Consider the following 9,839-nt stretch of genomic DNA (forward strand, 5'->3'; position numbering starts at 1 on the left):
CTCTCAGTTAATTGTTTTTTATAGTATAATGACCAACCTGCTTTTTTTAGATGAAGTTTTGCATTATGTTAGGAGGAAGGAGGGAGGTGCACTGGCCAAAGTAGTCTGCACAAAAGAGAAGGCCAAATAAATTTTTATGGAGTTGCACAATAGTGCAATAGGGGCTCACTGTGGCATTCATAAAACCTTGGAGGTTTTAAGGTTTTATTGGCCAGGCATGTCTGTGAACATTAAAAAAATCGGTGAGTGCAATTTCATGTGTTCGTACACTTCTACTTGTATAGTAGCCTACCAATTAAGTAAAGTTAGAAAATACTTTTTTCAGATAACGCATTGTGCAGCTTGCCAGCAAAAACAACGTTCTCTAAAGAACCAAACCCAATATACCCCAATTGAGGTAAGTTTTGTTTGTGTAATAGAAATTTGCAGTTTGTTGCAATGGACTTGAACATGTGAATGTTTTTCAGGTGGCAGGGCCATGGGAGATTGTGAGTATGGACTTGGTGGGAAAGCTCACACCAGCAAAAGATGGTTACCAGAACATTTGCGTTATGGTAGACTATTTTACCAAGTGGTGTGAGGCTTTCCCACTGAAGTCTAAAAGGGCAGAGGAGGTAACAGAGTGCATAATTAAACTTTTCTATTAATTCGGTGCCCCTAAAAGGCTACTAACAGATCAAGGCACTGAATTTGTAAACCAGGTTAGTATTAAGTCTTTTTTTTTCTATTTCAATCCTTGTGATTCTGTTGAAAGAGCTTTTTCTTTTTTCTTTTAATGAAATTCCTGCCCAACTAAAAATAAAACTTGTGTCTTGTATATACAGATCAATCTAGAGGTGTGCCAAACACTGGGCATCAGCAGGAGCTTATGTGCACCATACCACCCGCAAACGAATGGATTGGTAGAGAGGCTTAATGGCACAATTCAGAGGTTAGAAATAATATTTTTTTCAGTTGTAACACTTTTGGTAATTGATTAACAGGTCCCTAATGTTTATTTTCTTGTTTTCTTCTCATCACAGCCAAATTTTCACAGCCAAATGTTATTTGCGATTAATTCGATTAATTAATCAACACATCATGTAATTAATTAGATAAAAAATGTAATCGACTGACAGCCCTAGTAATTGTGTTGCCTAGCAATAAACATGAAACATATGTAAAATATATGTAATTTAATTGACTAAATTTATTAAATGAAAATTGTAATGGCATAATATGCAAAATTCAAGATTTAATATGAAATATTTTTCAAAGGGTAGAAGGTCTGCACTTTGTGCTATCCCTGTTATACAGTATTACCATAGACTGTATAAAAACATGGACGTAGTGTCCATGACGTCACCCGTTGGTTTCTGAAGAGCATTTAGGAAGCCCTAAAGTGGGCGGAGTTAGCCATTGCCATCTTAGCAGTGCATCACCTCGCATCACTCCTGGATAATCGAAAATGGGCAAAGAGGCGGGCCTGTTTGCTGAAACCACACCCACCTAGCTCGACGGTAGTGACAGCAGTGGCATTCCTGTCACTCAAGTGGCCACGCCCTTAATTATGCAGAACTTTAAGAGAGACCGGGAGGTTGCCGCTTGAGTATTACAGAGTAAACAGTAGGGATGTTAGTCCACGGTTCAATACATATGTTGTTTTTTTAACCACAGTTTTCAGTTCGGTTCGTTTCTGATAGCTTGGCACACCAGAGTGTTTTTTTTTTTGTTTTTTTTGTGGTTTGCAATTTAAAATTCTATTAAAAAAATCAGTACACTTTAATTAAAACTCCAGTACTCTTCTGTTCACTGTAGAAAAACATGGATTATCATATGTCTACTTCAAATTTCTTCTGAGAGAAGCATTATTTTTTTTGGATTGGCCATTATTTTGTACTATGAACACACCTAATATGTTTCATTCATACTGGACGCAGCTGAGATGCCTGGTTGCTGAAACCACACCCACCTAGCTCAACGGTAGTGACAGCAGTGGCATATCTGTCACTCAAGTGGCCACGCCCTTATTTATGCAGAACAATATAATTTAAACGGATGAGTTATAAAAATTAAAAAATTAAAAAATTACCCCCCTCACAGTTATCATGAAGGGCAACATTAGCTATATAGACCAAAACCACTTTTTGTACCATGCTGTAAACATTTTTTCTGCTGTAAAGTTGGGCATTTTAACATGGGAGGTCTATGGGACTGACTCCCTTTTGGAGCCAGTCAATGAATTTCAGTTTAAGTCACTTCTGTGTTGGTTTCAAGAGAGACCGGGAGGTTGCCGCTTGAGTATTACAGAGTAAACAGTAGGGATGTTAGTCCACGGTTCAATACATATGTTGTTTTTTTAACCACAGTTTTCAGTTCGGTTCGTTTCTGATAGCTTGGCACACCAGAGTGTTTTTTTTTTTGTTTTTTTTGTGGTTTGCAATTTAAAATTCTATTAAAAAAATCAGTACACTTTAATTAAAACTCCAGTACTCTTCTGTTCACTGTAGAAAAACATGGATTATCATATGTCTACTTCAAATTTCTTCTGAGAGAAGTATTATTTATATGGACTGGCCATTTTTAGCACTATAAACACATGTAATGTGTGTTTCATTCATACTGGAAGACAGAGGGCGGAAAAGAAGTAATAGAGCTCACGATGTCCCAGGAAATCCCTAATATGGATAAAAGCATCCAGCTATGGCTGTAGCTGAATTAAAAGATAGACATGAAGACAACACACTCAACTGTAACAATACAGTTTATCTGTGTTCTTCAAGCCTTTCCGCGTATTTTCATAATAATTATGCACATTTATAATCCATTGCTAATTGACATGGCCTTTATTCTGTAATAAAAAAAACACATCAGATCAAAAAAGGGAGTTATTTCAAACACTCGACTGATGTTGCAGAGTAAAACCAAGTTAAAATGTTATCTTTTGTTGGACAGCAGTTTTAGAAACACTTCTAATTACAAGTCATTACAAGGGAAGACATTCCCATACTTTCAATTATTCAATCATCAGGGACCCGATGTCGCATTTGAGTCTCGCGATCACAAACTTGCCAGTCGGATTTTTGTCAGAGGATGTAGGTTGACTAATACCTTTAAGTCTACTGCATACTGTTTGCATTTGATAAAGTGTAGTTTACTTAGTAATTTCCCATACAATAGGGGTGTGCCATATCATACCGTCCACGATAATACCGGTATAAATGTTTACATGATAAAAAAAAGTGTCATATCGTGATATCAATGATATAGCGACGCAATGACGTATGACGGATATACGTTCCCTAGCGCTCACAACAACACCACCACCACAACAAACCCAATAGGTATGTTCAACTTGAAGCAGCGCTGCACAGACTGATCGGTGTATGACATCAAAGTAGCGCGAGAGCAGTTCTAGAGCATATTCGAGCGCAAACTTTTACCTTAAAAAATAGGCAAGGCGCATATCTTTAGAAGCGGCGTGGAGAGAGGGGGAGGGGGGCCCGGCGATTTCAACCGACTGCCCGAGACCAGCATAAAAAGACAGCTTGCGTCACGAAAGCTTATCAATTGCACGTGTTTTAAGTCTTGCCAATTTAAACATTCAAAATAGTTTAAAGCATTCAAACATAAGACGCGGAAAAACTCAACAGAGTTTGCGTGCCGAGTTCGGTGCGCACACGGAGAGCCACACAAACACCAAACCGAGCTCTTCTTCTCTTCCTCCCATGCCTGAACGAACAAATACACCTCGCCAGTTTAAACATACAAGCACAAAAAGACATTAAAAGCTTAATTCAGCACCCGCGCGCTGTTCTGTGTGTACAGTGTGCATGCAGAGAGTCATGTCTACAGCCCTTAAAGGGATACTCCACCCCAAAATGAAAATGTTGTCATTAATCACTAACCCCCATGTTGTTCCAAACCCGTAAAAGCTTCGTTCGTCTTCGGAACACAATTTAAGATATTTTGGATGAAAACCGGGAGGCTTGTGACTGACCCATAGACTGTATGAGAGAAGTAAAATACACTGTCAAGTAGGGGTGTGTATCACCAGCAAAGTCACGATACGATACGTATCACGATACAGAGGCCACGGTACGATACATATCCCGATACAGGACTGCACTGAATTTCACCTCAGCAGAATTTACAAAAACAGCTGTTTATTAAACACTGCATACTATAGGGCCATTTCTAACTATTGGCAGAGCAGGCAGTTGACCTCTGCATTATGAAGGGCCTCCATAACTGTTCCACAGTACAATATAGGTAATGGCATATGTTTCATGTTTACATTGTGCACTCCCAACCAGGTACAATATTCTGATTGTTTGCATCTTGTTTTTAAGCCCATAAATAATAATGTACTTGTTCTAATAAGTTTATATTGTAATGTACTCATTCTAATATATTTTAAGAATCATTTACATTGTTGGTAGGTTATCATTGCACAAATTAACACACTCTCTACAATAAAAAAAAAACAATTAGAAGAGTAATAAACTAACGCGCTGTCTTCACTGTATCTAATGCACACACTCTCAAAGCTGATTTATACTAGAGGCGTCCACAAGTTCGCTTAGGTGCGCGTGGCAAATATGACGTCATCGCGGTGTTGGCGGAAGTTCGCTTTGAGTGCGCGCGACGTCGTTTCGCGAGGTGGTGTGCACTAAATTTTTTTGTAACTTTCCGCGCAGCTCCGCTTCCGAAGATGCACGAGCTCAAAGCGACTCTAGCCGAACATGCACGTCTGTGCCAGCATTTGTGTGAAACAGAAGCAGTTTGATGTTAAGTGCAGTCACACACACAAATCACGTTGCGGCTGCACTCAGACATTCAGGAACAAACTTAGCAGAAATAAGCCTTTTTAATGAAATTAAAGTCCATGCTTAATACAATTTCTGTGAAAATGCTCAATTGCACAAAGGGTTTGCTGTGTTTTTATCAGTTGACGGATACATTTGGCCTTGAAAAGATCATATACATAAATGATAAACTGAAGCAGGAGGCCTTGTGATAATCTGTCCATTTGCTTATTCAATAATTTCTGAGAGTCTTTGATCTAAAGTCAGTGAATATGCATAACAAGAAGAGCATATGTGTATTTTACCAATAAACTGTGAAGAAGGAGGAGATGTGAATCAAACCACTGCGTGTATTAAATGTGATCTATTCAGTGATCAATGTCTCCATCAGCTGGTGTTTATCTTTGGACTGAAGAAGCTTATATTTGCAAACACATTTATTTAATATTAAATGTGATCTATTCAGAGATTAATGTCTACATCAGCTGGTGTTTATCTTTGGACTGAAGAAGCTTATGGAGGATGACGGCAGGATCTTCACTGATTCCTGAACACAACACCTTCCAGACGCAGGTATAGATGTAGGAGTATGGCATCTGCACAGGTGAGCTTGTTCTGCAGGAGAATGTCCTTCAGTTTCTCTCCTGAACGCTGAGTTTCTCATAAGATCTCCAGTGTGGAGCAGCATCTCTCTCACATGATGGACGCTCTGCTGCAGTGCTCAGACCTGATGATGAAGGATGAAGCTTTAGGGTTAGGGTTAGGACTGTGAACTGCTCTTTTTGACTGAACGAGGGAAGTGCTAGAGGTGGTGACATCATCGGCTATTAACGGAAGTTTATCGAAAACTTAATTTACTGTAGATTTAGTCGACTAAAATCTTATGATATTTCGTCAACTAAAACTAGACTAAAACAAAAAAGCAATTCAGGTGACTAAAATATGACTAAAACTAAATCAAATTTTGCTGTCAAAATTAACACTGGTGACACCATCAGCTATAAACCGAAGATTATCGAAAAAAATGCCAAATACTGTACACAACGACAAAACATCTATAAAATAAAATAAAAACGAAATCAATAAATAATTTAATTAATGAATAACTAACAAAAAAGATCATCTTTATTCCGGCTGAACTCTTTCTGCTGGTTATGTAAAGCTGTGGTGAGATGGAGACAGTAATCATTTCAGTTTATTCTGTAAAAACTGTGTGTTGTTTAAAACTGATAGAAATTGTTCTTCATGAAGCCTCTTGTTGTGAATGAAACATCAAACTGACTGGACCAAACTCTTTGAAATATGATTATGAAATCTAAACCGTAGACGGACAGAAATCTCATTCAATGTCAGTCGTGTGGGGTGAAATATAATTTATTAGGCATTTAAAGCTCTAGTGAGAGAATTAAAATATGGAAAGCTCAAAAAGCAAATGGCTTTCACAAGTACATTTATTTAAATTAATTTTGATGTAGGCAGAATCAACAGAAAATCAAAATGGAAAATAAGTTGTAAGGGTTGTGATATTTATAGGGAATTTGGACAGAACCACTGTTTTACGGCTGATCAGTCGGCCAGTGATTCATTAAACGAGCCGTATAACATCAACTCTGCAATGGATATTAATATCCAAAATATAGTGAAAACACTTTATTAGCACAGCAACAAGATCAGCAGTTTAAGACATTAACTTGTAAGCACAAAACACAAGATACTTCTCTTTTCAATATAAATGAGACTTTATTGGATAAATCTAAGACATATAAACTAACTTAACACAAAACACAATGGCAAAAAGGCAAAAAGCCCAAAAAGGCTACATTTGTTGGTGTCCTGAGTTTTTAAACTCGGCTGTTGGACACATCCCAAATGGTGTCTTGACCAATTAGACATTATCTTAGCTCGGGGGGTTGCTATGCTTCTCCTCCCAATACATAAATCAACGTGTTATCTTATTACTCACATAGTCTGAATTTCCCCGCTCTTGCAGAGTATAATTCAGACATGATTCCTATAACAAGAATATAATACATTTACAAAGAATTGACTGATAGAAACGTTTTAAGGAAAGATTTTCAAAAACATGCATACTAAACATGAAAACAAACCTAAAACTATTCAATAGTTATTAAAAATGACATACACAATCAGTGATTAGAACATGACAGTCAAATGTGTTGGTTACATTCATCATATGGAGTTATGCTTCCGAATGATTTTTGTTTTAATGCTGCAAGCTGTTCAAAGCTGTGAACGAGTTGATTGGTTAGGCTTACTCCAGGCTGGTGATGGGATCTGATTTATAATCATCCTGTTGTCTTGGGCCTCTTTGTGGAATTCAGCTCTTTGTGTTTCAACACTGTTCTGTTTGAATCTTAAATTGTCCGATTCGCTCTGATACGCTACATTGTTGATACAATGAAAAATACGTTAATAAACCACTAGCTACTAGAAACAAATACATGTGAAAATACAAGTGAAAATACAAGTGAAAGTAAAAATAAAAGTGAAAATACAAGTGAAAGTAAAAATGTATTAAAAATAAAAGTGAAAACAAATGAGACAGATTTTTCTCTACTTATTTCTAAGAAAGCAAAAGCATCTCAAGAGAAGAAGAGAAGCAAAGTTGCCAAATTCAAAGCTACACGAAAGCATATCTTGTATTTGCACGGAAGAAACGAGATGTTCCAATAAAAAACAATACAATCTAAAAGTATTTATATGCATTTATATCGTCTGTGGGAGGCACAGAACCAACCAATCAGATTATTTGGTCCAAACATTACGATAGGCTGTCCTGCCTGCCTGTCAGCATACGTGTTTGCATCCCTCTGCACACCCTGTTCACACAGACATCATCAGTGCGTTCATTACGATATTGCAGACAGAGCAATAATGGAAGCCGTTATTATTGTAATATTATGCACTTTGTACTGTAAAGTTTTCTCACCAGTGAATTATACATAAGGTAATTCAACCTTCCCTCAACGCCGTCTCTCATCGTTTCACTAGTTAGTCTCTTTCACTAGTAAACACCAACCTGTTAGTTCTTCAGTATCTTCAGTGTGTTTGATTCTGCAGGGCTCTGGATCTCTCATCTTCTCTCTGTCCTCTTTAATAAACTCAGTCTTTACAGATTTCAGCTCTTCCTGATGATTAGATGCTCGTCTTCACTTGTGAACTGATGGAGATATTCCAGCATTTATTGCTGAATTACTGTGGGAGGAGTTTCACTGATGATGCTATTCTTGTGGGAGGAGCTTAATTGAAGTTGAATTGCAGCATGTAAGGAGCTATCTGCCAAAAAAAAAAAATATATATATATATATATATCACTTACTGAAATCGTTTTCACAGCACAATGTAAATAATGTATTTTTTTTTTTTCAAATATAAATAATGGTAAGAAAAATGTTAAAAATAATATAAATAATGGTAAGAACAAACACAGAAATGCATCTACAGATTTGTAACCAACAAATACCCTCAGTATTGACACCAGATCTCCTGTAAATTGCCACTTGGTCATAATTGCCACATTTCATTGAAGACATCAGCATAATAAATGAGGAGAAAACAGGAACTATTGACATGAAATAAAGAGTCTTTTCAGCAGCTCTGTTAATATTGATGAGCCTCAGACGATCAACACTCATTCAACAAGACATTCAGGATCATCAGCAGATCATCTCACTTTATTCTCAGTGTTTGCTGATAGAAACACATTATTTGAGTCAGGATATATGATAAAAGCCAATTAAACTGCTCTATTGAAAGACAATACTGTTATTTCTCACAATGTGACATGCATAAAACATCAATAATACAGAAACGCTGTACATAAATATCCTACAACACCATAGCCTAACATGTCCATATGAATCTTAATATAGTTAGATTTTTGTAATAACTACATTAATTGCAATAGAGTCATTAGATCATTAACATTTGACAGATTTTCATGTACAGAATCTGACGATGATCATAAAACTTTTAAAAAATAAAGAGCACCAGCTATATCTCTTTTGTCAGACTTCATTAATATTTATCTATATTCACATTTTGAATAGATTTGGAATTTTCCTCATTAGGCTACTCATTACAGGGACAACGTGACCCTGCAGAATCAAACACACTGAAGATACTGAAGAACTAACAGGTTGGTGGTTATTCTTGATTTGTGTGTGTGTGTGTGTGTGTGTGTGTGTTCATTATTCACTGCCATACTTGGCTACATGTCTCGTCCTTTCCTTTTTTATTCTTCCTACAGTAACGTTGGTAACAGGGTTGATGAATGAGATCAACAATGTACAGTTTGTGTAAAACTGAGACAATGGATTGAAGTGTCATGCTGTAGAACGAGCCCAGATGATGTCACTTCCTGTGTGTCACAGTTTTAAGAAATGCTCTGTTTTTTTCAAATCAGGAAAATCATGACAGAAGTAACAGTGTTAAGTGAGACATGTAGGACGCTGCTGATGCTAATAACAATTGTTAATTTAACACTAGTTAAAGCCGTGGTCAGTCTAGACTTCGAGCATGTGACATTTCTACAGACACAGCAACGGTCGTGATATGACTTCACACTCTGCAGCGTGTTTACAAACGTATATAACAAATAATAATCACTCCAAAATGTTCAAATACACAATCTGCTCCATTTTACTGCAAAAGTTTGTGTTCTTTCACACAACAAAATTCACTTGAGTCCCACATTCACATACGTTTGAATGAAATCAATGGAAGGAAAAGTCTATTGTGACTCACCCTTAATAATTAAAGAGTTTTTTAGTCAAATTAATTAAATAATTTTGTGTCAAAATATGGAACTATCGTATATTGTAACGTTAATATCACATTAGATAATTGTGTCATTGATCAATAAAAGTTCTCACTACAGAAACATGGGATTTGTCCGATTTAAATATAACTACTAGAACACCAGTGTAACTCATTCATGGAGAGTTTTAGGGATGTGTAATTCATGTATATAAAAAAAAAAACATAAAAATAATTGTAATATTTTATAGCAGTTGTCTACTTTGTTACATC

General features: G+C 36.6%; 1 long non-coding RNA gene across 1 annotated transcript; it reads left to right on the forward strand.

Moving 5' to 3' along the window:
• The first annotated feature begins 180 nt into the window (after positions 1 to 180).
• LOC107674494 (uncharacterized) lies at positions 181 to 920 on the forward strand. The gene is made up of 4 exons (XR_001632509.1): positions 181 to 242; positions 326 to 397; positions 468 to 701; positions 825 to 920. It is a non-coding gene; the product is annotated as an uncharacterized LOC107674494 (long non-coding RNA).
• Positions 921 to 9,839: the final 8,919 nt, after the last annotated feature.

The sequence above is a fragment of the Sinocyclocheilus anshuiensis genome, unplaced genomic scaffold (genome assembly GCF_001515605.1).
Source record: "Sinocyclocheilus anshuiensis isolate Anshui unplaced genomic scaffold, SAMN03320099.WGS_v1.1 scaffold1073, whole genome shotgun sequence".
NCBI classification, from domain to species: domain Eukaryota; kingdom Metazoa; phylum Chordata; class Actinopteri; order Cypriniformes; family Cyprinidae; genus Sinocyclocheilus; species Sinocyclocheilus anshuiensis.